The sequence below is a fragment of the Passer domesticus genome, chromosome 11 (genome assembly GCF_036417665.1).
Source record: "Passer domesticus isolate bPasDom1 chromosome 11, bPasDom1.hap1, whole genome shotgun sequence".
NCBI lineage: Eukaryota > Metazoa > Chordata > Aves > Passeriformes > Passeridae > Passer > Passer domesticus.
This window is the reverse complement of record NC_087484.1, coordinates 4,880,390-4,897,463: the sequence shown is the minus strand read 5'-3', so window position 1 is coordinate 4,897,463 and position 17,074 is coordinate 4,880,390. Positions and strand designations below refer to the sequence as shown.

General features: G+C 39.2%; 1 protein-coding gene across 1 annotated transcript in view; it reads right to left on the bottom strand.

Moving 5' to 3' along the window:
• NLGN1 (neuroligin 1) overlaps positions 1–17,074 on the bottom strand; it is a 420,011-nt gene that overhangs the window by 372,091 nt on the left and 30,846 nt on the right. The gene's annotated exons all lie outside the window — the stretch shown is intronic.

The window sequence follows — 17,074 nt, the reverse complement described above, 5'->3', positions numbered from 1 at the left end:
CGCTGCTGCCTCTGCGCTTTCAGCCCTGAAGGCAAACGCGCCCCAGGATGCTGTTCCCAGCAGGAATACCGGCCCCGGCTCTCCCTCACCCCAAGCAGGGCACCCAACAGGCCATGGATGCAGGCACATCCCCTCCCATCTCTCGCTTCCCCCTCTCTGCTTTTTCACCCCTGATCTGGTAGAGATTTCATCTGAGGCTCTCCAAGACCTTTAATTATTCTATTAATGTGCGCCCATAAATCTTCCAGAGCAGCATTTCATTAGGCAAACAGCAATATACAGTCCAGGGATGTAAACACAGGCACCAGGGGCTAGAGAGGGAGCAGAAAACACACTAAAGGCATAGCAAAAGGCAAATCAGAATTGGTCAGTCTTGTTTCCCAGGGTTTTTCTAGAGAAGTTATTCTATGATTTTTTAAATCTAAAAACAAGTTCCCTGGGAGCCACTCGTGTCAGTAGATCACCAGGTTACTAGAGCAAGCCCCAGTTTACAGCACTGTAACAAGTCTCTCTGTGAGCCCTTTACAAGCTTGCACTCAGAATAGAGAGGGAAAACAAAATAGAAAGTTCACAATCTTCTTAACTAGTAGTGGTTTATAGCCATATCGTTTGCATATTTCAGCATTTGAAAAGCAGGTGTTTGGGGTTTTTTCTCCTTGGCAAATTGGGAATCACAAAATGGCATCCTGAGTGATGGAGACAAAATATGGGTCCATCCAACCAGGGCAGGAAACAAACCTCCTGGCTCACTTGGGGGATCACACATACACTGTGCAGGCAGTGGGATTTATAACTCATTTTATCCCTCACAAGGTGAATGGAAGAGGTTATCAGGGATGTGCAAGGAAATGGGTGTGGAAAAACTTCAAGGGGAAGTATGAGACAGAAAACAGGTTGTAAGTATGGGTGCACAGGAGGCAGAGACAAGGAGGGGGGAAGGCAAAAGATGCAGTGAGGTGTTCCTAGGCAAAGTGGAAGAGTGGGAAGAAAGAGATGTAAAGGGTAAACTCTTTAGGGCTTCCTCAACTGGGAAATATGTCCTCGTGAAGGACTATTTCACACAATATTTTCCAGTGAGGAAATCAAAATCGCTTCCCAGCAATTCCTTATTGTTGAATTTTGAGGGCTGAAGGTGAAGGGCATTAAAATCTCTGAAACCCATTTTCTCCAACAAAAGAAAAAAACCCTCTAAAAATCGAGGATTAATTTAAGGCTGAGTCCAGGAAAGATTCTTCCCAATTATTTTATGAGATACACATGTTTACAGTAAAACCAAATACCACACCTGAGAAATCAGTGCAAGTGGAAGAATAGTTTTATTCCTTAATGGCCATGTTGGATGCAGAGCCATCTGGAAATCCTGTAGAGATTCCAAAGACAGCACCTGTTTGTCAAACACGATGCAGTTCTGAAGTCCTCAGGTAGTGTGACTAACAGGGTTCCAAACCAGAATGCTTTCCCCAAAGTCCAGTGCATGAAAATATTTTGTTTCTGTTTTCAAATTAAACAAGACCTTGATTTATCCTCTGGAGCAATGTTTGTGACTTTGGAATATGCAATCTCATCCTTAGCTGCTGCTGAATGGCTACGGCAGCAAGGGCAGATGCTCCCATCTGCAGTGTGGCACTGGGTGGAGAAGAACAAGCCCCAAAAATGGGTTGGCAGATGCAGAACCTCTACTGCACCTCTGAGAGTGTCTGGGAAAGGCAGCCCCCTCCCCACACGTGCACCACAAACAGAGGTGGCCACATTTTTCCACACGCTCGGGTGGAGCCATGGATGTTGTGAGGAGAGAGGACCTCCAGAGAGAAAGGACAGAGCTGGGAGCAGCTGTTCCTACAGCACAGTACCTTCTGCAGCACGGGATTTTCAGCTGGGATCTGTGCATTTGTTTTAGCTTGGGAAAAGCAGCCATCAGCCCTTCACCTTCAGTGCCAGCACTAGCAGCAGGGGAGGCCCTGCACTGAGGCAGACAGAGGGGACAGGAAGGCAGGTGCAGGGAAGAGCTCTGTGTGTCAGGAAGATGAGTCAGACACGTTTCTGAAGTGATTGTTAATTTGGCATTCCCATCTTGAGAAGCAGATTTAACCTCCTGGCCAATAAATTATCCACATAATCCCCACCACTGCAATGCCTGAATTCCTTAAGAGCTTGAAACTGTGAACTTCAGAACATCCAGATGATGAAGTTCACAAAGTCCCTGTGTAAGGCTGGTGGATCCAGGCTCGCTCAGGTTCTGCAAGGCATGGAAACTCAAATGTAACACGGCCTCACATATCAGTTCTACCTTTCAAAATGAGCGTGATTTGTCAGGATTAGCCTCAGGGGTATTTCTAATACCTTCCCTTTACTTGCAGTGATTAAACAGGATTGAAAACATATTCCAGCCTCTTCTAACTCCTACATCTTTTGCTGGGGATTTATATTGAAGGGAAGATGCTGTAAGGCAGCAAGTACCTAATACATCTCCCAAGGACAACATAAAGTCACTTTATTAATAAAAGTTTACCCTTCCCCAGCTTGTAATAGCAGTTCTTCATTACCACATGGGTCTTGCCACATTAACACTCAACCAGAACCACACCACCAAAATGTATAAAGAATAATGGAAAATAGTTCTATGGTTTGCTGACCAAAAGTAAAAAGAGAAGACTTCCACACTTAATGTAATCATCTCTGCTTCTGTGAGACAGAGGAAATGAAGGTGCCCTAAACATGACAAACAGAAAATGATATGTACAAAAATAGGGGAATAGAACTGCATAATAAAGCTGTCTTTTGTGACTGTCCAAGGGAGACTGAAAGGGCTGAAAATGAATTGCAGAAAGGATGACTTTGAAAAGAAATTGTCAGCTTGCTTAGCTCCAAAATTCACATCCTCATCCACAACCTCTAGACAGAAAACAAAGTGCAGATACCCAGGAGCTTTGAGACCAAGGATAAGACCTTTATGTTTTCTTTTTGGATTAATTACTTATTCACTACATGATTGTAGCTTAAAGTTTCATAACAGCAGAAGTTACATTAATAAGAGGTACATATGTATGCATATTAAATATCAATAAGTTATTGGCAAATATATTAAAAGCAGAGCAATTTCATACTTTGGACTCTGAAAATGGTTTGACTTTCAAGGGTTCTGGGCAGCTGAAGACCTCCTGACAGTAAATTCTGGAAAAGTGAAAGACAACTTAGCTCAGAAACAATGTCCAACAGTTTCTTGAATTGCTTAAACTTCAGTTTTCATTTTCTTTTTTTTTCTTTTGACTATGAACATTTATTTCACCTTCTTTGAATAATCCATACTAATCTCTAAAACAAATTTTATCATGATTCTAGTAGAAGAAAGTGTGATTCCAAAGATATTCCATGCTTTTTTCCCTTTAATAGAATCAAAGATACATCTAAAGTAATAGAATGGATGAAATACCGATGTGTTAAAATTTAAGAAATTTATACAATACTAGGGAAGAAAATTAAAAATCTTATTTGAATTATTATAATCCATTCTGAGATCATTTTTAATGTCAAAGAAGATGTTGTCAAGAGTTAAATCAGCCTCTTGAGCAACCTTACAGGGAATTTCAAATAGCCATTGAAATATTGTTCTATCAATATAATGGAACACATTGGACATACTACAAAAAGATATTTCTGTATTTAGTGGCCACTGTTTTAACAGTGTGAGAACATTTTCTTCCTTCTGTAGGTGTGAAAGGGCCTTTACTGAGTACCAAGAAAATAATGAATGGAAGCATTAAAATAAAGAAATTGCAAATATTCTACTGCTGACATCTTGGGGCTGAATGAATCTTTTTTGCTTTAATTCACTGATCCAGCATTTGCTCCTATTTCCCATATCAGCATTAGGATTCAAAGTCAACACATTTACATATGAAATATAACTCTTTAGACTCATAATCATTTTAAACAATAATATTGTCCTTAGGTCAATTGTGTCACAAAGTTAAATTTTCATCTGAAATTTTAGGTACAGTAAGGGGAAAAAACAAGGAAAAGGCTTTTTGTGTGCCTGATTTGCCTCCTATGTAATCAGGACTATGCAGTCTCCCACTACAGGTTTCAGATATTGAATCCAGATATCCAGAAACAATCTTCACAGATTAATATTTTGCCAGCAAGGCAAATAGACATTTCAGGGGATTTTTAACAGCTGATAATTTTGAACCAGTTTCCATCACAACTGCAGGCACCTCTGTATCCAGACACAGTTTCCTGAGAAGCCCCTAATCATTAAAAATAAAAAATAAGACCCTAGGTTTTTACTGTTACATTTTAATACATTTAGATTTAGTGAAACAGTTAACTATGTTCTCATCTGACAAATCTCTATGAGCACAGTTTGACACCACGAGGGTTCAAGCAAGGGCGTGAGCCTGTGAGGTGTTGGTGATTTCCCCATCTGGTTCTCACAAAGGACTCAAGTTTGTTAATAAACAAACTTAAATCAAGGCCAAATTTGATCTCACTCAACATAAACCTTTTGCATTATGATTTTTAAATCACATATCTTAAAACTCAAACTGGCCAGCAGCTAAGCTTTGTTCCCTTCTTCATTAATTTTGGACGAGTTCAGCTGCCCAGCAGTGTTTATAACATGGAATAAAGGAATTCCAAAACCATACAAGAACTTGTGGATAGGAAACTTTGGTTTTTTACATCTGCACATCTTGTTACCCATCCAAACTCTATCTAGAATTAAGCACATGGGTAAATCATGCAGATGTAAGTAAATCTCAATCAATGTTATTACCCCAAACACAAATTTGATCTATCTTCCAGGGAGGTAGTTTTTGAGGACCCTAAGTTATATCTAATTGTGATTATTGAACATCTTAATACTTTAATAAAGCAGTGCAATTACTTAAAAGAAAATGAAAAATAAAAGTGACCCTAAAAATTCAGTCACCATGATAGAAAAGGGATGAAGCCACAGTAATTATGCAACCAGTTTTAAGATCACCAGTAGGGCTTGTGTGTAGCACAGAACAGAGCACTCAAAACCAAAGCATGAAATAGCTACCAGAGTTGAAAATATTAAAGGACATTCTTTGGTCCTTTTCCACTTTCTGAAACATTTTTGGTTGTCAAAAGTCTGATTTCCATATCTGAGACTACGGGGTCTACTGGATGTAAAGGAGTCGTGATTATCCTTAAAGTGCATCTGGCATCACTATTAATGCTTTAAACTTGCTACCAGTGCATTTTTGCAGTTTCATCCTTTTAGCAGAACTGACACATATAAAAGCTTTGAGAACTCCCAAGTATTAATCTCCAAAAGCATATGTGTAGTGATTACTTAACCAATGGGATGGTTTTTTTCAGTTCCTCTACGAGTTGGCTCAGCAACAGTACAATATTAATAATGCTTGAGTTATACTTTTACAACCTGTTCTCCATTTCTCCCATCTGTCGATAGACTAAAATTATGTTTACAGAATCACTCACTTTCTAACCTTTTTTTAATTCATCCAAGGCAACTCACAACCATTTTTTTTCCCTACAGTGACGACAAAACCCCAAAGCTTGAGTTTTCAGAGCTGTTGATACAATTGTGAAGTAGCTCCAGCGATTTGAAAAGTGTTATTTGGGTTTCATCCTGTAACAAACGAGTAAAGTATTTTCCCCTCATTGCTATTCCAATTAAATATATACCTTTAGTTTAGTTCCTTATCTTTCTCACCAAACTACAGCTTGAGGCAACCCTAAGGTCTGTTAGAACATTAGTAGGTATATGTGCATAAAAACTTGAAATATTTGATGGGGGAAAATGCAGCCAGCGGTGACCTGCATTGCCAACCTGAATCCTCTGGGTTTCTCCAATGGGATAACAAGAAATAATTACAGTGCTTGGTGCTACCCACTAATTTTGCACCATCAGCCAGTTTCAGTGCCATATCACCCTCCAAACACTGAGTCTCTAAGGTCCTAGACAGGAAGTTTTGCACAGAAATCGCTCTAATCTTGCTATTTAACACATTGATATTTTTGGATATTCAGAATCAGGAAAATGGAGAAGTCCATTCTCCTCCAGACTCTGCACACAGAATGGGGATGTTTCCATATAAAATCTTCACCAACAGCTCTTGTAGCTAAAACTTAGACCACTGCTTTCCCTCCCATTCAATAGACTTTCCAGAGTAAACAGCGGTTTAAAATTTGTTCAAGGACCTCAAGGTTTGGCCCCAAATCAATGTGTACACAGATGACTCATTTACAACTATGATTTCATGCCAAATTTAATGTCAACAGCCTAACGTTGCGTTAGATTTCATTTATAGGATTTATTAATTTTTATCTAATGAACAATTTCACAAGGCAATTTAGATGATTACAAGTGTGAAATGTTTGCAGTGAGGACCAGATCTTGCCAGCCTCGCTTGCTTGTAGTGCCACTTACATCAAAAGTAATTGAAAACAATTGTACATGAGAAACACCAAAACAAACAAGTCAAAAACTGTCTCCATGAGCAAAGGAAGCAGAGTGGGTATTTCAGTCAGTCCTGAGCCATGTGTTGCCTCCATGCAGGCAAGAAGAGCTGAACTGACTGGATGGATGGATTTACAGGAACAAGAATGGCACGTTGGTGTGAGGATCACACCTTTGGGTAAGAGCTGCCAGTGTGTTGATTTGGCCTCAACAGATTGTCCCTATAACAAACTCCTCGCTGATCACAGTAGGAACAGAATGAGGTCAAAGTTAAGCATCTTAAAATCTCACCTTGTACCTTTAAAAAATTTCAAAACTAAAGCAAGGGAACATCTCTTTAGCTACATACGATAATGAACCAAACAGTGGATTATTTACAAAAATTATCATCTGCTGAGTAATGTTTGTTGGGTATTTTTATTATTATATTTGATAGTGGGATGTTGCTTTCTCCTTCTGATCTTGGAATTATACCACAAAGCTGCCCATTTATAATTAATTACATTTTTGAGATATTTTTTGCTTAGGTGGCTGGAATCTTCCCAGCATCAGTGCCCGAAAAACAATTACCAGCATCCTGTTCAGTTTGCTTCCAACTCTCCTTCACCCTCTACCCAGCAATAATTATATTTCTTCTCTGTGTTTCAGAAAACAGAGATTGTTTGCCATAAAATTAACTTGACGTGATTCAAAAGGAAATGCAAAGCATTTTATAAGGAGTCAGAGAGAGTGAGCTGCAATTGTGAGCAGAGGATGGGGAAGACTTGTGCTTTCAGCCAGGGGAAGCTTCATCACAAATTAAGTTTTGTTTTCTTTACTTGCTGCAGCGCAATGACAGCTTTGACAGACATATGGGTTGTTTAGAATTGTAAAGGCTTTTTAATTTAAAGCGCTTCAGGAATATATCTAGCTGCAGTATATGACGTAGGCAATTTTTATTTAGCTGTATTCTGCTAAATGTAGTTTGTAATTGGAACACCTTCCAGCCCAGGCATAGGAAAATCTGTTTCACTCCCCTGCATTGCTGAACTGCTCTTGCAGCAGGGTCCTACCTAGGCCATGCATTCAAACACCACACATATTATTCTCATTTATTTTTATGGGAACTGGAAGATACCCGAAGCTGTCATATCCCTGAGCAGACAACCAAAACGACAAGGTTTTATGTCTCTTGAGCCTTCTTTCAGAAAGAATGAATGGATAAGGCCACTCTGAGCTGTTGATTTTCAGGTTTTGTTTTGTTGCAAGGGTGTGGTTTGAGGTCAGTTAAGATGCTGTAAGGTTCTTCTTTAAAATGTCATATTTTGTCACCGAGGAGCTGATGATTTTACTTGTTACCCACATGCTTTTTTTTAATGCAAAGAACCAAATGCTTTGAGACAGAACCTGATTTCAATTACATTGTATAAGACCCAGAATAAAGCCATTTGCTTTGGTAGAATTCTACTACGTGACACAAACATGGCTGAGATGAGGCTGTAGCTGATTGTGGGACCTTCAAACCAAATGGTGCTTTCTGGCTCCTGCATTAGTCACTGCCATCAAGATATTGCAGATCCAAACTCTATTAGTTCCGGATGCAAATGCTCCACATAGGAGATGGGAAAACACGAAGCTTGTAAAGAGCTAAGTACTGATGACTAAACCAGAACAGAGCCTCTGTTTTCTTTGTCCAAGCTTCATGGGTTCTACCAGTAGGGTATCACACACACAAATGAAGTAATTCCCAAGACCACCAAACATCCGGGAAAAATCTCCAGGTAGAAACGATGCCGTGTTTTCCACAAATTTGGCCACTGGTTTCTCCTGCACAATCTCACAGACTAAGCACTGGCCCACCTTCAATCAGTCCTTCATATCCACCTCTCACCATCAACCCTGGGATGCACCCTTGCAGCCACAGTTTAATTACAGCTGTAGTAAATAATGACCCTAACTAACAATCCCTAATTACTGTGTTGAATGGCAGGTCTTGTAAGATTACCCTGGCAGTGTTAGTGCTCCAAGAGTTTTTACATCCTCACCATTAACAGCTTTGATTTAAGAGCTCACACAGTACATCCTTTAAAGGGTCAACCAGCATTTTCTCCTCGAGCTATTGTGTTCTCTGGAAAAATCCATTTGAGAGTTAGTGCTACCTGGCATAGGGTGAAGGAACACCTGCCTTACACAGACCTCAGCATCAAAGGCTTTATTGTCAGTGAATTAACACTACATTAGGAACGAAGGACAAAAGGACAGAAAAGGCTCATCTATAAGAACATTGGACCCAGCAGAGACAGGACAGATTAAAAAGGAAGTCTGAGAATGAAACAAAAGTTACACTCTGACTTTTCTTTGAAAATTTAAAAATATCTTCTGCATGAACAATTCTCCTGGGTATCAGCTTCAGAAGTAACTTGAAAAAATTCTCATGTCATTTGTGGTTGATGTAATGTAAGAATCCTTTCTTACAGTCTTTCAGTGAGATACAGGGGAAAAAAACTGGACTCCCACTCACAGACAGATTTTTTTTTTCCCCTCTTTGCACACTTGTCAAAGAATATGTCTTTTCCTCTTCAAATAGCAAGAGCCTATTCACAGAAATTCTGTGAACAGAGCCTCCATTTCTCCTTCAGTGGAACATGGGCAATGTCAGGAGTGTTTCAAAAGACTTATTAATAAAAACAGTAAAAAAACAGTAGTTATAAACAGTAAGTTTGGATAAACACAGTAAAATCACGAATATTAATTCTGTAAGAATTGTGGGGGGTCACACATCACTAGGTATTTTCCCAGCACTTGATTATTTTATTTTCTCCCCCTTTAACAAAACTGCATAGGTTGGCCTCATAATTCTGGGTTTTAATTGAGCCTCCATTCAAAGGCAAAAGACCAGATGATCCTGGCAAGCTTCTGCAGTGCCTCTGAGCTCATTTGTTCCCAGGATTGTGCTGCAGATTATTTATTTTTTAAAAATTTATGATAAAATACCCAACAAGTACTTCTGCCAGGGCATGGTTCACATTTTTCTCCTTAAGAAACCTTTATATACATCTGAGCTCTGCTAACGCAGAAAGATAGCCTGCTGTTTTCACTCAGCCAAAAATTGCTGAACGTCAGAGATACAGCAGGAAGAACATTTTGCTGTTTCTGTCACTCCCAACAAAATCTCTAACATTTTGTTTTATTTAATGGCTTCACTTTTCATAAGATGATTCAAACCCCTATAGGGGACCTACATTAGTCTGCTGACATTTTTCTGCTGGTATAATTATTATGTCCTTCTACAGTCTGCTTTTCATCTGCACAGAATTTCTCCCTGGCACAGAAGAGTTTAGTTAAAGACCTCAAAGTAGAGAACTAGAGAAGCCAGAAGGGCTCTTCAGCGTAAGGTAAGGTGGAGGGCAACTTATTTGGTAAAACTCTGCATGTGCTGGGATGCCTAGCAGCAAACAGCAGATGGACACAATGCAACTAGAAGAATATTCCTACACTAAAAAAAAAATATTGGTTGTGATGGGAAAGGCATGTTTACCTCTCCTTTACACTCCACCAAGCAAAATGTGTTGCATGTTCCAGCCACTTAGACTATAGCAGGAATGGGGATTTCTTACACAGTACATACTGTAATATACATATAAATAAATATATATAGATCACTCCACTAATCATAACAATTTTGTTACTCTATGCAAAGGCCAACACTCACAGTTTTGTATGCAAAACAAATAAGGTTTATTTGAGAAATAAACAGACCCCACTAGGGTCTAAGAGTCTCATATAATTCTAACATATGGATGCACTGCTAAATACTTAGAGCCTGAGCTTTGGTGGTTTTAAGGACAATCACATCTCCTCTCAGCTGTACTTTTTAGCCGAAGTTACAGCTGGCCCCCCAAACATGTCTTGTTGCTAAGCAGGTGCAAATCTGAAATCAGAATAGAGCACTTGGGATATAAAGAAAGCAAATCCACCTCCTCAGATTTAAAGACAATATTGCCTTGGTAACAGGTAACACATGTGAAGTACGTGGTTAATTACGGCTTCCAGTTATAACAGCGACAAAACAGAAACGAAAATGAGAAGCACTGTAGCAAAATATAGACAGCCCTTAATAGTCAGGTAGCTTAAAACACTCTCGTATACACCATGAAGCAATTGAAGAGACAACTGTGCAGGTCAGGTGGAAACAATGAACAGAAGTCTGGAAAACTTAGTAAACCAGAGTGCTCTCAATAGGGCAAGAAAGGCCTCTGAGAGCTCATGCCCTGCTCGCTGTTGAGTGAGGAGTAAGGGGATGAGAAGATGAAGTTATCTGAAGCTGTTTTAAAGGAAGAGGGCAACTGCAACCACAGGTTTGAAATTCTGCACTGCCGTTATGTACAAAGCTTACACCAGTCTGAAATGGTCACAGATCCTGTCGCCAAACACCTTTTGTCCTTCCTTCCCCACCAAGTGACTCTGACCTCACCTGCCCCTTTTGGAAAAAGCACGAGATGTGAGCACATTATGGAGCTGGGAGAACTGAAACAGAGTCCTTTTAGCACAATAAGCAACCCCTTTGACAGCAAGAAATGGAATATGAAAACAATCACAATCACATAAATAGCAGTAGATTAAACAGACCCAGTTTTAGACAGTGGAACACAGTTCACTAAGACAAAAGGTTGAATAAGAGGCCAGTGAGAAATACATAACTGTTAAAATCTGAATAATACTGCAATAAAAGCATTTTAAAATCTAAAAGGATGTATAACCTAAAGAAAGGAGGAATATCTGTCTCTACTGGTCACATTGACAGATATTAGGTTCCCATTATACTCATAGCAGACAGATTTGACTCTCAATTAATTAACAAATAAGTAACTTTTTAAAGCTTTCTCTGATTGAAGGGGAAGCTTCAAAATTTAAAATATTTCCATTTATGGCACACAATATCTACCCCAAACCAGAAAAGCTTTTTAAGAAGCTTTTCATTACAGCAAATGATGCACTTCCCTGTTTAGGGAAGTTTGTGTTTGGATATTGAGTTGACATTTGGGAGGACCAGTGACACATCTATGGACTGAAGGGATTTTCTTCTGTGTAAAAGACATACAGCACCAGGAACAGCACAGTCACTTGACACATGTCCACAGCTAAGTGTCCTAACCCAGCTTGGGGGAAGACCACTAAAGTCAAAGCAAAACAGGCTCACAGTTTCTAAAGTCATGCTGCTTTTGTTCTGATATATTCAATTACATGCCTTAATTCTTGCAGATTTTGACTCGGTGCTTTTGATACTCCCCAAAAGGGATGATGAATACTTGCCAGGGCCTCAGAAATCTGCCCAGAATTCTCCAGTTTTTTGCAGAGGTCTCTGGTACCCTGTGATAGAAGACATGACCCATAGTTCTGGGGTTAAGCTGAAGTTGACCCAGTAGCCTACAGATGAAAGAGGATCAGTCTATCCAGTCACACATCTTTTAAGACAGCCAGCAGGTTTTGGACATTTCCAGAGGCACAGTGATAAAATATCAGCCATATTCTCTTACTGTGAACTATTTATATAACTCCACAGCAGAGCTTTTCAGTAGATGCAGAAATCTAGTTATTGATCACTTGTAATGCTTAATTCAATTCTGAGAGGAAATGGCCTACATTTCATAGATACATTTCATTAAAAGACTATTTACTCATTTTGCATTTTGTAAATGCTTTAGCAGAGAGATATCACTGCCAGCTCACAGGATAGTATGATGAATTGGAAGATTTGTTAGCAGTCTGCAACAAAATGTGAGGAAAATTATGTTAGTACACTATGATGTCCTAAAATAATTAATAGAATCAGAGAAAAATGGGGAAAGAATGGACCCAGAAAGGCCACCAAGTGTATCTCCTTGCTTTAAGGAAGGCTCAAATAAACTTGCATTGCATCAGATAAATATTTGTCTAATTAAAGATCTCTAATGACAATTTACAGACCACCTCAGAAAAATATGCATCATTACACAGTTTGAAGATAATTTTTTTATTGTCTAATATGAATATTTCTTGCTGCAGCTGATGCTCCTTGCTATCTGCCTGATCACCTGCAATACAGAAAACAGCTTAGACCCTTCTATCCTACAAGATCCTTAAAGTTTTCAGACACTCTCTATTCCTCCATCAGCCTTCCCTTCCTCCATCTTCTAAGCTCTGGTTTCTCAGCCAGTCAGTCATTGTACATCTTGTTCTTGAGGCTCTGGTCACTCCTGCTGCTGGTCTGTGTCCTGCTCTATGTGCAGTACCCAAAATTAAACAGTAGATATCAAGCCAAGATTTTACCAGGGCAATTACCTGTACCTGTAAGAGTTAACTGTGAATCTGGCACATCAAAGCCTTGTCTTGCTCAGTTCATGACCCAACACATCTCCTACCTCTGTCTTTGGAGACAAGTTGTCCCCCACTTTGCAGTGAACTTTTGCTAAGGTCTCTGAGTGCATTAATACAGCTGGTCTTGCACTCCATTAAGCACAGCTCCAGCATTTCCCTGCCTGCCTTGTGAGAATGCCATGAAAACAGGCTGGCCTCAGCAAAGCCCTGTCAATCTCTAACACCCACAGCTTCTTACCTGTCCACAAAAGAAGCTGCTCGGTTGTAAAAGAAAATTAGACTCATTCAATGTGATGTGCTCTCAGTAAACCCACAGCAGCAGTTATGTATTTCTCTGCAATGTTAGAGTTATTTCAGAGTACTTTAATTATTTCTTTCCCTTTTTTTGACAGTTGAGGCTAAGCTGCATAATTTCTGAAGACAGACACTGCATTTGGTTTTTTGCCTGTTTTCATCCACCTTCTGCTAGCTTGTTGGACCTGATGACTAATGGCTCCACATCTCTACAGACCATTTGTCTGCTGTCCTTGATAGAAGTTAAACAGCCCCATCTGATCCAAGAAGTTCTAATATCTTTAATCTATTAAACTCCTTTTGCCTGTCCCCCTCCCTCTTTTTCCCAAGATTGCATCTGCCAAATGATGGAGTTCAAAGTAACACACTTTTTTTTGCCTGACCTTTCCAAATAAGATTTATCTCTTTTCTATCAATATTCCAGCATATTTCATCAAGGATCTACTACAGTAAGTCAAATACTTGGTACGTATTAAAAATTCTGGGGATAGATCTTGTGCAGGCTGCTAAATCAGATATTCAGGCACTAACACAGGACGTGCTCGAGCAGATGTAGAATGGAAAGGGAGAAGCTGAAAAGGTCTGAAAATAAAAGGAAAAAATGTATCTTTAACTACAGTCAAGAAGAAAACCTGCATGAAGTTTCAGACACAACTGGGCATCACAGAATGGAACCTTCATGGGCATACTGTAACATCCACTTAAGGCCACACCATTGTTCAAACTTCTGATCTTGCTTTGACTTTCTGGGCAAGCCCTCTTTCAAACTCTGCACTGGACATTTTTGAAATAATTCATGATTAATAACTGCCTATTTAATAGTTTTAGTACAAAGATTGTTAGTGAAAATAAATTTGCTTTTAAGTTCTACCCTTCATTCACAAAAGCAACAATAAATACTTTATTCATACACCTATGATTTTAAGCTTAGCCTGAAGATAATAATGCTTCAGATCCTGACCTGCACTTCACAGATTCACAAAGGATTAAGATCCTTTTGTTGCCACACAAGCCTTCTATATTTTATGACTTTTCCTATTTTAATAGTGTAGCTGTATAAAGTGCCTTGGGACTTTGTAGAAAAACTCTATCAACATTCATGCTATTAAAAGCATTATGAGTTACTGTAAAATTTATTTACGTGGCTATTATCTCTCTTTAAAAGTTTAAATGAATCACATTCCCAGGTTCAGAGTGAGTGGGGCATCAGATCTAGAAGGTTGTGATAGACCAAGCAGAAGGCTATGGCAGCCATGACTGAGGAATTAATAAAGTAGAACAGGGTTTGTTGGAAGGGACATTTAAAAGTCATCCAGTCCAAACCCCTGCCATGGGCAGGGACACCTTCTACCATCCTTGGTTGCTCCAAGCCTCAGCCAAGCTGGCCTTGGACATCTCCAGGGATCCACCAGCCCCAGGCTCTGGGAAACCTGTTCCAGTGTTTCACCATTGTTAAAAAAAAAATTCTTTTTACCTAATCTGAAATTGCTTTCCTTCAGATTAAAACCATTCCTGTTGTCCCGTAGAAAGACCCTCCTTTTTCCTTAAAGGGAGGGAAGAGCAAGTGGCAGCCCCCCTTTTCAGAGAGAAGTGATCATGGGACCATGCAGGGATGTGTTCATTACCTTTGTCCCTTTTGTAACCTGTATCGCAAAATATTACAGCATGTAAAGTCTCAAAAATCTACCACCACCTACGTGTTCTGGTTTTGCTGCAATTGGGCTTCTGGAAAAAAAAAGTCAAGGGATTTTATGCTAAATATATTACTGCCATCAAGCTGGTGTATAATGGAAAATATCCCCCTTCACAAAACTCACCAGCATAACAGGAACCAGCATGAGCTCCCCCAGCAAATGACTCTGCACCTCACAAGGAGGTCAAAAAATCTTTGCTTTTTTCCCTCTGGCCTTACAGAGAAGGAAACCTAGACGAAAACTTTTTTCAGACTTTATGTGGATGGTGTCATAGCAGCTATGAGGAAGGAAGATTTTGTGAAGAAAATAAACTTGCAAGATTGGAGGTCATGTCCTGACAAATGTGTAGGGAGGGGAACTGCCTACAGTTTGTGAAACATTGGCACACGTATATCAAAGAGGAAGTTAATTCCATAAATACATTCTAAAGTCACTGCATCTGAACACTTAATTTACTTCTATGCTCAGCCACAATTTATTTATAATCTTTATAAATATGAGACATTGGTGAAAGCAGGTCAACATAAATTATTATTCAATCTATAACCACATCAAAAAGTAGATTAACATAGATTCTTAGCTTCAGATGTCTTTGACATTAGTTACCTCAGCAATTCGATGACCATGTATTTGTGGGCTATCAACTGTTTTCCCTGATTTCTTTTATTTTTATAGAGAAATGGTAATTGACAGGAGCTTAACAGAGGAAAGCATCTCCTTTATAATAGAAGTACCAGCAAGGGGGATGGAGTCATTAAAGCCAGCTCTAATTTGTTTGATATCTGGAATCAAAGAAATAAAGCATAGCCTACAAACCATGGCTGCTTCTGTTACAGTATCCATGCTGTACTTTTCCATTTGGAAAGGTAATTGTGATATGGTCTCTTGCAAGATTTAAAGTCTATTCTCTGCCAAGAGGTCCAATATTCCTTCCACTGAAGTCGAAGGCAAAACTAAAAAAGCTGCCATTGTTTCTATATAGTCTCTTTATTCATGGCACCAGAGATGAAAGAAACAAGAAAAACACCTCACCTTTTCAATACTTGGTGCTATGAAGTATTTTCAAGCACTAAACATTATCCAGCCATTTTCAGTTGCTGCATTTCTAAGGCTCAATCTTTATTCTGTACATGAAATAACCTCACCTTAAAACCTGCCTCAGAAACAGCCTCTCCTGACACACTGCTCCCAAGGGCTTTTGTTCCAGAGGGAAAGCATGTGCTGCTAACCACCAACCCAAGCTGATTAATACCCAGTCTCCCCTGATCTGAGCATGCAACTATTGTTCCATGTTTCACAGCAAAAGACAAAGTTGAAACCATGTCAGGAAGATGTTTTCATTATGTCAGCTCTTGCAGTAATGTGTTTTTCTAGCCAGCAGAAGCCAAGGGAGACAACTTCTTTCAGGGATACCAGACATGCATGTGGAATTACCTCTTTGTTGGTGAAGCTTTTTCTTTTCATGTGTTTGGCCAATTTTCCTGCCTTTTAAATAATCTGCAATTGGAGATGAAGGTCAACAAATTTCTAAGTCCTATGCCCATTTCTCTCTAGCATATTCAATTCATAACTGTGTAAGGCATTTCATATGCCCAAAAACCTTGCCTGCTGTTTTCAACTGTTTCATTCAGGATAATAAAAGTTTTTACTTCTTCCTATAAACCTTCTATGTAAAAAAATATTGGAAGATGAGAGTCAGAACTTTGACTTGCCATCCTTCCTTCAGCAGATGATTTATATTCAGGGAGTTCATACATTTTTAATAATATAGTTCAAATGTTAGTCAGAAAGCAGAATAGGATTTTCCCTTTCTCTTAATATTTTCCCTTGTATATTTTGTCTAGTTTTCAGGAGACAGGAGTTTGCACAGAAATTTGGAATCTCCTTGCACTGAATTGTCTGTGAAGAAATCATTCCTGAAAATCCATTCCACAAACCCCTTAAACCCAGGATCTTTCCCAAATCAAGAAAGATTAATTTTATTTTTATACTAATGAGTGCTAATCCTCAAAGAAGAGAGATATGGTCTGGATAGATCTCCTGAAGTCATGAATTATATTTCAGCAGCTTGATATGAAAATTCCAGATATGTCTCCAAGCACTAGTCTTCTTGAGGGAATACAGACTAGAAACACAACTTTTATACCCACTGAAACATAACTTTCTTGACCTTCTGTTCTTGGTTTTAAACTTCTGTATGCAAAAAGTACAAAATACGAAAAGAACTGAGCTCCTGACAAAGGCATGGACAATGAGGAAAAAAATCTAGTACTGAAGCCAAAATCCAGTCTCTACAGCC